This window comes from Natator depressus, chromosome 4, assembly GCF_965152275.1.
Source record: "Natator depressus isolate rNatDep1 chromosome 4, rNatDep2.hap1, whole genome shotgun sequence".
NCBI classification, from domain to species: domain Eukaryota; kingdom Metazoa; phylum Chordata; order Testudines; family Cheloniidae; genus Natator; species Natator depressus.
Genome location: NC_134237.1, coordinates 24,878,049 through 24,890,535, shown reverse-complemented (window position 1 = coordinate 24,890,535; position 12,487 = coordinate 24,878,049). Strand labels below are relative to the sequence as shown.

Sequence of the window (12,487 nt, the reverse complement as noted above, 5' to 3'; positions counted from 1 at the left end):
TTTCTCTTTCTAGAGGGCACTACCAACAACTGTTGTTGTTGTTTTAAGAACAGCATGTCCTTTCTCCTTCACCTCTCTCAGTTAGCCAGTACAGTAGGTGGGGAAGGGGGGGGGAGGATAAGGAGGGACCACAGGACCTTGGCTCTATCCTTGCGCTGTGGCTCCATCCTTGCCCCATATATCCACTCCTTTCCTCTTTCGGGGGATCTAGTACCATTGTAAGCAGCAGGCTACCCCACCACTCCCTACACCCTAGAACCACAAGGATCCGATCTATGCCTGGATGATGCACAGCTGCACCAGTATGGGGAAAAGTACTTTTGTATCCTCTCTCCTCCTTCACTCCCCACATTTTAGGGGGGTGGGGGGAGGAACCAATACAGGACTGGAAACAATCTACTGCTAAACTGTAACTATATGGCTCCTCGTTTTCTGAGCCCCAAATGGAAGTGACCTGTAGAAACAGTGGTGAGGAGCGGGGGGAGATGGGACATGACAATGGACTGTCTGGCTTTGCCCATAGAATTAAAATCCATTTCTACGGGGCAATTTCGTTTCAGGAATTTTTCTAATGACGGCTTGTTACCTCTCCCTCCCAAACCCTATGCCCCCTTTAGAAAAAAGTTATATGCACACCGGCCTAAATAATATTCCTGCATTTAGGTAGGAAATGTGTCAACACATTAGCTTAAGAAGATCCTTGTTAATTCCCATCACAAGACTTCTGAAAGAGAAACCCAACCTGTTGCAAAATGGTTCCAGCAGCATGAGTTTGCAGTGTAATCTTTTCACACTGACATATTTAAGCTCAGACTGTCAGTTAGTTTTTTCAAAACAGTATTGAGAAATCATGTAATCAGAGAGCACAGTCATGGTTCACAGCACACACTGCCTCCTGGGTCACAGGGAAAGCTTCCACTTGCTCACAAAAGGAGTGAAAGGAGAGGGCAGTTTCCCCTCACTCCTTGTGGGGAGGCAAGTACCATCAGTTGTACAAGCCTGGAGCAGTACTTTCTTTGGTATTTATATGGCCCCTAGTACTGTAGGTATCTGAGAACCTCAAAATCTTAAATGTATTTATCTGTACAATACCCCTGTGAGATAGTATTTGCCTATTATCCCCATTTTACAGATGGGGAAGCGAGGCCTCAAGATACTTAGTGACTTGCCAAAGGTCACACATGAAGTGTTGTGGTGGAGCTGGGAATTGAACCGAAGTCCCCTATGTCATATTCCCTTCACATTTGCACTCTGGGGAGCAAAAAACACCCCACAAATGTCTGGGTGTTCATTCATCGCCAGGCACAGACGGACCCAGAATGCTTCTCCCCTAAATACAAAATCAATTATTTGGAAACACACTTTAAAAAAGATCTCATTAATTCATTTTCATTATATTGCATCATCATGTTGCTGCAAGATTCTAAAGTCTCAGTGACTAACCTAAGGATCAACTAGGGGATAAAATGGAAGAAATTAGGTTAAATTAATTATGAACTACATTTTTAAAAAAACACTTATTTCCATTAATTTGATGTCCCCCTACATATTACATGGGTACCTTCTAGAGATAGGCAACCACACAGCTTTGCAGAAGCATTTGCTCCTTAGCTATTCTAGACCCAAGCAGAGGTTCCCAATCATGCCAAGGTGCATGACATTTTTGAGGCGGACCACAGCCCACGAGGAAACAGCATAAGACCACCAGAACCATTTTCATTTGTAATTTCTACCTTCTGAAAATTGCTTAACTCAACTTTATTTCAAACTCATAAAGTTATTCCCCACCCGAGATGGAATAGCTCACTTTTCATATCCTCCTTTAATCTGGAATCAACAAGGTGGCTAGATAGCAACATATGTTTTTACACATACTGAACATCTGCTATGGTAAATGAATCAAGGGAAAACAACAGCACTCAAGAACATTAGACTGACTTGGGAAAATACCCAGATGATTTTGTTTGATTAAAGAAATGTTTTGGCAGCTTCTGACGGATATATGGAAGTCACTTACCTGTAACTGGAGGGTCTTTGAGACGTGCGGTCCCTATCTGTATTCCACTGTTGGGGTCCATGGGATCTGTATTTATGGTACCCTGAAATCATGTGAGGATCTCACTGGCCTCTTCTGCAAGGCAAAAACAACCGACTCCCCCGGTGTATACAGAGGAGGAAGATGTTGAGCCAGATCCACCGTTACCTGTGGTACTGACAGGTGTATCATCATCCTCATCTGATGAAGTAATCACCCAATCTCTGCATGATGACCACAAACAACACAAAGAACTCTTGCAGATGGTGATAACTGAACTTCAGATCCCACTTCATGAAGTTTATGATGCACAACACAAGCTCTTTGATATCCGACAGCCAACTGAATCCAATTGGGTAAATCTCCCAGTAAATGAGGCAATCATGGAACCAGCCAGAGTGGTATAGCACACACCTGTATCATGCACCCCTACTCCCAGAAGAGCTGAAACATATTACTTTCTCCCTACAAAAGGGGGAGAATTCTCTATGAGCACTTGTTTTGGCCCTTCCTCATCACTCCAATCTGAGCTCCAGGGAGAGGGCTGAGCAGGGCGTTACCTCTCCACTTGCTGGATACCAAGTAGGACTTCTCCATGTTCTGATATAGGCTATTATAGGAACAAATTATGTGTGTCTTGTGACAGGGTTGGGCCAGATGGCTACAGGAGAGTGATAGAAGGCAGATATATTAGCCCCAGGTTAAGCAGGTCCCTTTTCCCTGGGTAAGGTAACAGGGGCAGTTCCAGAACAATCAGGAACTTGCTGAAACCAATTAAGGCAGACAGGCTAATTAGGACATGTGGAGCCATTTAAGAAGCTGCTAGAATCAATTAAGACAGACAGGCTAATCAGGGCACCTGGTTTAAAAAGGACCTCACTTCAATCAATGAGGGGCATGCAAGGAGCTGGGAGCAAGAGGCGCAAGAAGCTGAGAGTGAGTAGGTGTACTGCTAGAGGACTGCGAAGTACAGGCGTTACCAGACATCAGGAGGAAGGTCCTGTGGTGAGGATAAAGAAGGTGCTGGGAGGAGGCCATGGGGAAGTAGCCCAGGGAGTTGTAGCTGTCACACAGCTGTTACAAGCGACACTGTAGACAGTTGCAATCCACAGGGCCCTGGGCTGGAACCCGCAGTAGAGGGCGTGCCCGGGTTCCCCCCATCCCCCTCAACTCCCTATCTGAGACAAGAGGAGGTGACCTGGACTGTGAGTCCCACCAGAGGGGAAGGTCCCTGGCCTATCCCCTGACCCACTAGGTGGGTCAGCAGAGACTGAGGGGATTGTTCTCCTCCCTTTCCCCATGCTGGCCAGTGATGAGGTTAGCTGAGTGAATGGCAGGTTTGAGCCACTAGCAAAAGTGACCAAACTGAGGGTTGCTGTGAATCTCTGAGGTGAGTAAATCTGCCAATAAGTGCAGGATCCACCAAGGCAGAGGAGGAACTTGGTCACAGTCTATAGTATGGCACATAAAAACAAAAACTCTTTACCAGGAGCTATGTGAAATTACATATATTATTTGAAATATTTAAAAATTTGCATATTTCTTATGCCAGCATTAGAACAGGTGAAACGCGTATGAAGCTAAACCATGATAAAAATGGTGCAACAGAGTGGTCAAGCAGTCCACGTTCTCCTGTTACACGATTCCCCCAATACATGTAGAAGCAGAATGGAGATTATTCTTTCCAACTGGGTTGCTGAATCTGCAATTCTATGTAACAATAACGAGAGCACCATCCCACACTTTTCTTGTGTGAACTCCAAAAGTCATATAGAAATAAAGAAAGTAAGTTTCCGTGGATTAGGCGAGAGAGCTTAAAGGGACTGGCTCTCTGTGGAAGATCTGAACAACAATAACATTGCAAAAACCACAGTAAAATACTTCAAGCGAATTGCCATCTGTGCCAAAAGTCTGACAACAATATTGTTCTCATCTTCTTAAATCATGCACAGTTTAATTTAGGGGGGAGATGAGGGAACAGGATCAGCCTTTAGCCAAAATGCGACAACTGACTCTGCAGTTCTGTAAGTTATCCCCTACTGCATTGTGAAATGTTTCATACACGGGGACCTGCTTCATTACTGGTCTGTTAACAGCTTCACAGCTCTGAGTTTGGCTGCATTCACTCTGTTTTGTATCGAGCTGGCCTATCGCCATCATTTGTGAAGAACTGAAATGCTGCTACAGTTTGTAACCTAAAACACAGGGGGGAAAAAAGTACACAGCAGCTGTTCATATTTTCAAGGAAGTCTGTTTTAATGATGTCATGGAAAAAAGGCTGGAATCTAGTAAAACGTGTCAGACAGGCAGGCCATTCAAGCCACTTAAACAATATACGTACACATGTTGCGCCATGTACATTACATTACGGTATAAAAAGGCAAAGACTGGAGCGCATTAAAATATTATTGAGGACAGGCAATTAGGGTCTTTTCATAAATTTACTTTAATAAACTCAGTTTACTACTGGAACTACCCAATAAAGCAGCATACAAAAGCTATAGTACTAGCTCCATATCAAGCAAGCCCATTTTGACCCATCAAACAGTTTAAAACTGTATTTAAGCCACTAGCTAGCTGGGACTATAAGGGAATTCAGAACATCTCCCAAAACAGATTCTGTACACAGAAATAGAAAGTAAGAAATTGAACACAAAGCATCAACTTATACATTCTTTAAGAGGTAAGAAGGGTCGTGGCTCAAATTCTGCCTTTACACATATCAGTGCAGCTCTCACTGCAGTCAATGGGAGCCCCACATGTGCATCCAATTTGACTCATTCTTGGCGATCAGACTTTCTGCAACCACATGTGCTTGGCTATTCCATCTCTTGCAGCAGCCTGTTTGTACACTACTTTCTGAGCTCAAGCAGTGTACATGGCATAGCACAGGGCCTGCTCACCCCCTCCTCATCTTCTAATGAGGAGCATTAAAGAGGGGAGGATCTGCAGTGGGATGTGGAGCTGTCAGAGGCAAATGGAGGCACATGTTCCACAGTCATTTGGGAGCCTACATTAGTATTTATTTTGCCCTTATAATGGTCCGTACAGATTTTCTTCTGCTGGGGATCTGAAGATGTTTACATGACATTAATGTGGTGCTAGGCAGGATAACTGGGCATTTCTGATAAGATGAGATCTTCTGTTTCTAAATTTACTGAGAGAATTTAAACATTCAAGCTGACTCTCTTGCATATTCAGCAGCTGGATAAGTAAAACAAGGCTGGCCCTGTTTAATGCCTTGTAGCCACAACATAAATACATAGACCTAAAGGAACCTCATTCTACTATGTATGGGCTCAAGATACGTATCTTGGAATACACTCAGTAGCTGGAATATAAAATGAATTAAAATACGATATAATTTAGGGATGAGCTCAAACATAAATCCTGTATCCGACGTCCTTAAATTTTTTGTTATTGTTTGGGAAGGAAGGTCAAGAACCGAAACCTGGAACCAGATCACAATTCCTGACTGGCGCAAATTTCTATAACAGGCTGAGCCAAAACCTCAAATCCAAACTCCCTTTCAACTCTGGGGCAGTCAAAACGCAGATACAAATTCTGGAACGCAGACCCCTCTCTCGTGGAAAAAAAAAACCTTGCACAAACAAAGACGCACAAAAATCAGGCAAATGTTCTAAATGACTTGTTGGGACTCTTCCAATCCCAATTATGATACTCGGAAAATAAGTCTGAGCTGTCGGCTGTACAGCATCTCTTCACAGTGCTATGTTGTCTGCAACTGTAACCAGCAGCCACAGTTTACCCACCACCTACAGGACCAGTCAAGGGTTACTCATATGTCTAAGTCTTTGCAAAACTGAACCCCAAATGAGGAAAGTCTTCACAGAATGCAAAAATGTTGATACTACTGGTTATGATTTACACTTTTGTAATACAGACTAGCTTAGAAATGGCCAGATAGAATAGTGTAAATCTGGAATAACTTCACTGACTTCAAAGGAATTAACTACATTTACACCAGCATACATGAGATTGAAATTGGCCCTATGCTTTATAGCAAAGCACATTTATACCTTATGTAATTTGTACAATACAATGGAAAAGATGTTCAAGAACAGTAACTCAACAAAAATGTCTCAATAATGCTACCAAGCTGAGTAACACAAGCCTGCTGAGTGACACTTTGCATTCATTTGGATGGCAGATTTCCTGATCTCTGTGTTAATGAATTGGCTTGTTACTACTATACTACTTTTATGATTCTTGCTGGCTTCTTCCCTGTTCTCTTGCAGGACGTCACGTAGCTCATGCTATGTGCACTAAACATTGCATAATTGAATACCCAATGAACCATGTTCAAAAGAATTGCATTACATCATGGCTCCTCCAAGCATTTAATATACAATCTGTGTGTTGCAAATGTTGCATAATACAGTTCAAGTTGTGGGTGGAGAGGATGAATGTGTAAATGTGGTGGAGGAATGAGTGGGCAAGACTTAACAGCTATGGCCCTGCTCATACTTATCCTTTAGTGAAATCTTACATCTAGTTTGCCGTCACGGAGACTATAAATCTAATAAATATTAAGGGCCCAATTCTGCAAATCAAAGTGACCACAAACCCAGCAGAAACAGCCCCTGTAGGAGTCTCTTGCAAAGGGGAAGCCCAGGTTTGCTGAGCCAATATAACAGCAGCTATACCGAAACCACATCTGCTACCAGTACAATGGGTACGGCCATGACATTCCTACGCTCCAGCAGGCCATGGGTAACCAACATAACACAGAACTACCAGAGGACTGGACCAGCGCCCATCAGCTCTGAGATGATATAGGGCTTAAAGGCTGCTTAAAGACAACTTTGCACCCACTGAGCTGCACTAGTTGCCCACAAACTGGGTGCCATGGTCTGGCCCCACATATCTATACCGGGCAATCTGCAAGGGAAATATAAAACTCTTCCCTAATTAATAAAATATGTATTTGAGTCTCAGAGTTTCCCAGTCACAGTGCCACTGATCTACTGCTTATAATAACTTAGACCCTGATCATACAAATACTACTGATAGCTAAAAAGTGGGCACTGGAGCTACTATCACTTTGCTTGAGAAAATTTAACCCTTTAATGGATCTCACTTTTACCTGACAGTCAGCTTGCTCTTTATGGTCCCAATCCTGCTCCCGTACTGATGTGGATGGCAAAACTCCCATTGACCTCAATAGCGCAGGATCAGACCCCATTTCCCTTAATTTCACATACCGAGTAGACTAGACTACATTGGTATGGGTATATCCAACGGAGATTGGAGACTTATGTTGGTAGGAATGGAAAATGTTGTGGATGGAAAACGACCAAGGGAAAGGCCAAAGACTTGGTACACAGATGAGATATCAGTAGACCTCAGAAAGATAAAGCTATGTAACAGCCTGGCATATAATCATGAGTTTTGGAAGAAGGCTATAAAACTTGCTGACCTCGAATAGGGAAGTGGCAAAAAAGATGACAATACTTAGTAGCCCTGATCCTGCAATCAGCACCATGCAGGCTAACCCATGTGCCCAAGTAGCATTTACTGTAGGACTGGGACCAGTAATACACTTTGTAATATCCTAAGCAGTTGCTTTCCTTTGTTAATATTTATACACCTCAAATACTTGTAGACTGTTAAGATGGTTGTTCCTTGAGTAAGCAAACTGAAAAAAATGAACTCATACAAAAACTACATAAAAATAAATGCTTCTTTAGATTAAAAACAGAGCTGTAAATTTGAGGAAGTTTCCTCCTAAGTATTTCATGGTAAGTCAAATTTTGAAAAAATCTACTATTTGTGCTGTGTGAATTTCAGAGCCAACACCATATTGCTTATTGTCAAGTGACCACTCCCTTTCTCCCCCTCATTTTTTCACTCATTCTGTGCATACAGGTGTCAGAGGTGTCCCTTCATACATTACATTTGGCAACAACAATGATGCTAGTACACTGACAGAGAGAAAGATGGGAACGAGTAATATGGCCAAGTTGCTTGTCACATGACCAGAAACCCAGCAAAACACAGTGGGACTGATTCTCTAGTGTCTGCATCTTGTATAGTCATTTACACCTGTGCGAAGTGTAAAATGCTACCAAATCAGAACTCTCCACCCAAACTGGTAATAGCATTTCAGACACACTTGGTGCAGATGTAAATGAATATATGACAAGGAAAGTGGTAGAGAACCAGGCCCAACATTTGCTATCAGTTTTGTGTTACCAGGTCTGTCTATAAGTAGAAGACTTTTCAAATGAACTTGGGTTCTTAAGCTCTAGATTCAAAATCAACAGCATTTAAATTTGTTTTATAGTTTATGTCAAAAGGAAATATTTCAAAACTTTGCCTTTTGAAAGTGCCAAACTTTGGGCAGGGGGAGTTTTTCTAGCAGGGCTGTGAAGATAATGGAGTTTGGAAAATAGAAGAGAAAATCAATTACTATCTTAATGACCTCAAAAATGTCTTTTACACTAGATTTCTATACAAACAGTGCGTAAAGCTGAAAAGCACCCTCTTAAAAACAACACTGTCTGTACACATTCTATTTACCTACAATCTAAGATTTCTCAAGGCAGGAACTGCCCTATGTCTTCCAACAGTTTCAAGCATTGCATCGACATTTAAATAACAACATGCCTATTTTTATAAGAGAAATTACAGTTTTATTTTAAACTTAATAGACATCCAATTTTTCCTTTTCAAAACCTGGGCCTAGGTAACAAAGCACCAGAGTCCTATAAACTTTCTAACACCAAACACAAATTAAGCAGTGAAATTGCTCTAGGAAAAGTTCCAGGAATGTAAGAGTCTCAACATAATTTCTATATCTTAGGCTTTGACTTTTCATCACACTCAAACAACATAAAATATCATACTGTCAAGAATTATTACTCCACCATGGAAGATTTTCAATTATTTCCCTAGTTGCAACCAACTCATGGCCCTTTGCATGTAGCTCTCATATCAGATGAGAGAGGTTCCACTGACAGAGTAGCTCAGAAACTGCTGATTTACCTGAGATGCTAGACCCAAGGGTTCATATCTCATAAACCATCACAGCATATATTGTAAACTATTGTGAAATTTGTCACTGCACATGCTGTTTCCTACGGAAGAGTGTATGCGAGTAATCAGTATTGTGCCTGTCTGCATAGAAAAATGTCAATATTGCTGGTGTAAAACGATGAAACTCAGTTTTACTTTCTGTGCCAGCTGTCATCACAGGAGTTTATAATAGCATCTCCAGTGAGTACAGGACCTACACACCGAAAAGCTCAAAATCCTTCCTCCTTTGCACAACTCAGTGTTTTAATCAAAGAACTGCTGGCTTTTCCAGTACAGAGCTACTGCTTGTTTAATCTCATGGGAAAGATCAAAGAATGACAACCTAGTTCTGTACAAATGCTATTATTCAGCAATACCCCCAAAGGGAAGAAAGAATGTTTCCTGAATACAAATTGTAGATCCACCAATTCTTGTCTGAAAATCTAAAATGGGCAACGATAGCCGATTAAATCAAGCCTGGTGCTACTGGTACTCTCTGTGCTAACTGCAGAGCCACAATACTGATATTTTCAATGAGGATTAAAAGTGTAACTTCTCAGTTGGTTCCTATTCTTACATCTGAATGCAACATCCTACCCTTCATGTTTTGGGTGGCAGCCCACATATACAAACAGAAACCACCTTTCCCCATGGTAGATCACTCAAAATACACTTTTATTCCATTACGAAAGAGCATATTTTCAATTATTCTTATTTAGTTTTTTTTTACTACAGCTCATGAACTGCCATTCTTCTTCTGAGTCTGCTTCATTCTGGTACTTAATAATAATAGTTATGTCCCTAATATAAACGAAACGACCGATTCAATTAAATGGATATAGTCTTTACCTGCAGAATTCCCAGAGTTCAAGAAATCTTCTTGTCACTACTGTGCTTTAAATAAAACAAGAGCATTCCCCGCTGGGTGACCTACAATAGAGCAGAAAGACATATCAGGACAACATAATATGGTACATTTTACATAATTTTCTCATTAAAGTGTAATTTGATGCTTAACAGTTAAACATGTAGCTATTATCTTGCCGTAGCTTGCCTTTTATGGATACGTGTGCCAAACAGTAAATGTTTGGCAGGAATCACACATCATGAAATGCACATATGAATAAGAGGTACCTTTCCCCTCTTTCAACATACACGCTCAGACACGGAGATGTTTTGATTGCTCTTTATTCTCTACTTGTACAGCTCATGTTGCAGTTATCTAAATTAAATAATTAAACTCATGCTGACACTAAACCATAGTACTTTTACAACTAAACAATACAATCAATAAAACTAGTCACTTGAGTAAGAACTGTAGGAATGAGACCAAAAGCATTCTAAGTTGTTGTCAACTTCTGAGTCTTGCAGGAAAAATAAAAAATCCTTCTTGCTTTAAACTTTTATCTGCTTACATTTTACTGAACACTGAAACCTAAATATTATTTCACAATCTGAAACGTAGCAAAACAAAATAATATTGGTGTCAATTTTGTTAATGCACAAAAACCAATAATCACACTGCAAACAACAGACTGTCAAATTCCAGTACCAGGTAGAGATTTAACTCTGCAATCCCTTATAAAGAATGGAAGCTGTGAGTTTAATCCTTCACTTGTCATGCTGGACATGTTCCTAGGTATTTCAGCCAGTTTCCTTGACTGCTATTTAAAATATATATATTTAGTGCTGCTCTTGTATACAATAAATTTCCATAGATTTCCAATGATAATTTACCATTACTTAATGGACACTTTAGCTGGCTTGACCACTACGGAGTCATAAAGGACTTCACTGAGACTCTTACATTGTGATGATGGTTTTGTTTTAGTGCTGCTCTTACCAAACAAGTGGGATCACCCATCCTGCTCCATTTTTTTTAAACGTATACCGTATGTTCCAAACACAAGAAAGTAACACACACAATACAGTACTTACGGCCAAATGATACCTGCTCTGGAGTGGTGGGAGAGAAACCCAAGAGCCCAATTCCACATCTAATAAACTCACACTAGATGCATCCATAATGAGGCCTCCTACACCATCTGAGAGCCCAGTTCTTCCACCCTATTAGTATCGAGTAGAAGCTTAGAGCGTGATCCTGTAAACACTTCTTCAGATGCCCAACTTTAGCCATGTAAGTAGTCCCATTGAAGAAGTCATGTGAGAGTGTTTACAGAATAAAGGCCTTAGTCTGCAAGTAGTCCCCTGAAGACTCATTAGATAATTAAACAGTAAGCTAGTAACAATTTTAATGATAGTGGGGCTACTGGCCCACTGTAATACAGTTGAAATCAGTGAGATATTTATGGGAGTAAGCATCTACTCAAGGGAGAGAGTGGAACAACTGGGCCCAGAGTATGGGGCCTCGAAGAGGGCAGGAGCTGCTTGAAGCACAACATATTTACTTCCTATTTTGGAGGGGGGTTGGAGGAGAGATGGGGTAATCAAAGTGGCTCTGAACAATAACATCCAAAACCAAACGAATTAAAAAATGTAAGATGCAAAATTAAAAGTTTCAGTTATAACAAAATATGGCAGCACACAATCTATCTGGGGTTCAAAGTGAGTGATGACCTAACATTGCCCCATGGGTCAGGAAGAAGTGTAGATGTAACTGCAATACAAATGTCAAAGAAAAGAGTCATCGATCTAAGATGACACTTCTTTCCTGCAGTATGGTTGTATGTTAGTGAAGCCGAATTTTAATGGCTCATCTCAGTGCAGAGCAGCAATCACAATGGAAGGCCAAAGTTAATAGGGTACCATTTTTTTTCTCCAAGACCCACAAGTTTTTTTGGCCCGTTGAGTGTCTAGTAGTGGCATGACTAAAATCTGTGATGAACGTGTTCCTCTTTGCAGATAGAGGGTTGCTATATGTCTGAAACAAATTCAAATCTTATTCAGGAAAGTAACATTTACAATACAGTAATATAAGAACAAAGCAGTCAATATTGATTTCTGAAGATGAATCTTTACAACAGGGGTGGGCAAACTTTTTGGCCCGAGGGCCACATATGGGTATAGCAATTGTATGGTGGGCCACGAATGCTCACAAAATGGGGGGTTGGGCTCTGGGGTGGGGCCAGAAATGAGGCATTCAGGGAACAGGAGGAGGCTCTGAGCTGGGGCAGGAGGGGGGGGCACAGGTGGGGGGGGGGCGTGAGGGCTCCAGCTGGCGGTGCAGGCTCTGGGGTACAGGAGGAGGCTGGGACCAAGGGGTTCGGAGGGCAGGACGGGGATCAGGGCTGGGGTAGGGGTGCAGAAAGGGGTGCAGGCTCCGGGCGGTGCTTACCTCAAGCAGCTACCGGAAGCAGCAGCATGTCCCCCCTTCGGCTCCTATGTGGAGGTGCAGCCAGGAGGTGCTGTGTGCTGCCCCATCCACAGGCACTGCCCCTGCAGCTCCCATTGGCC

The 12,487-nt window shown here is 41.8% G+C and overlaps 1 protein-coding gene across 4 annotated transcripts in view; it reads right to left on the bottom strand.

The window, feature by feature from the left end:
- The window catches only part of BMPR1B (bone morphogenetic protein receptor type 1B), a 350,045-nt gene that overhangs the window by 206,855 nt on the left and 130,703 nt on the right, over positions 1-12,487 (bottom strand). For all 4 annotated transcript variants that reach the window (XM_074950638.1, XM_074950637.1, XM_074950641.1 and 1 more), the window contains one exon: positions 9,923-10,003. The gene's annotated coding sequence lies outside the window, so the exon portion shown is untranslated. The remainder of the gene's footprint in view (positions 1-9,922; positions 10,004-12,487) is intronic.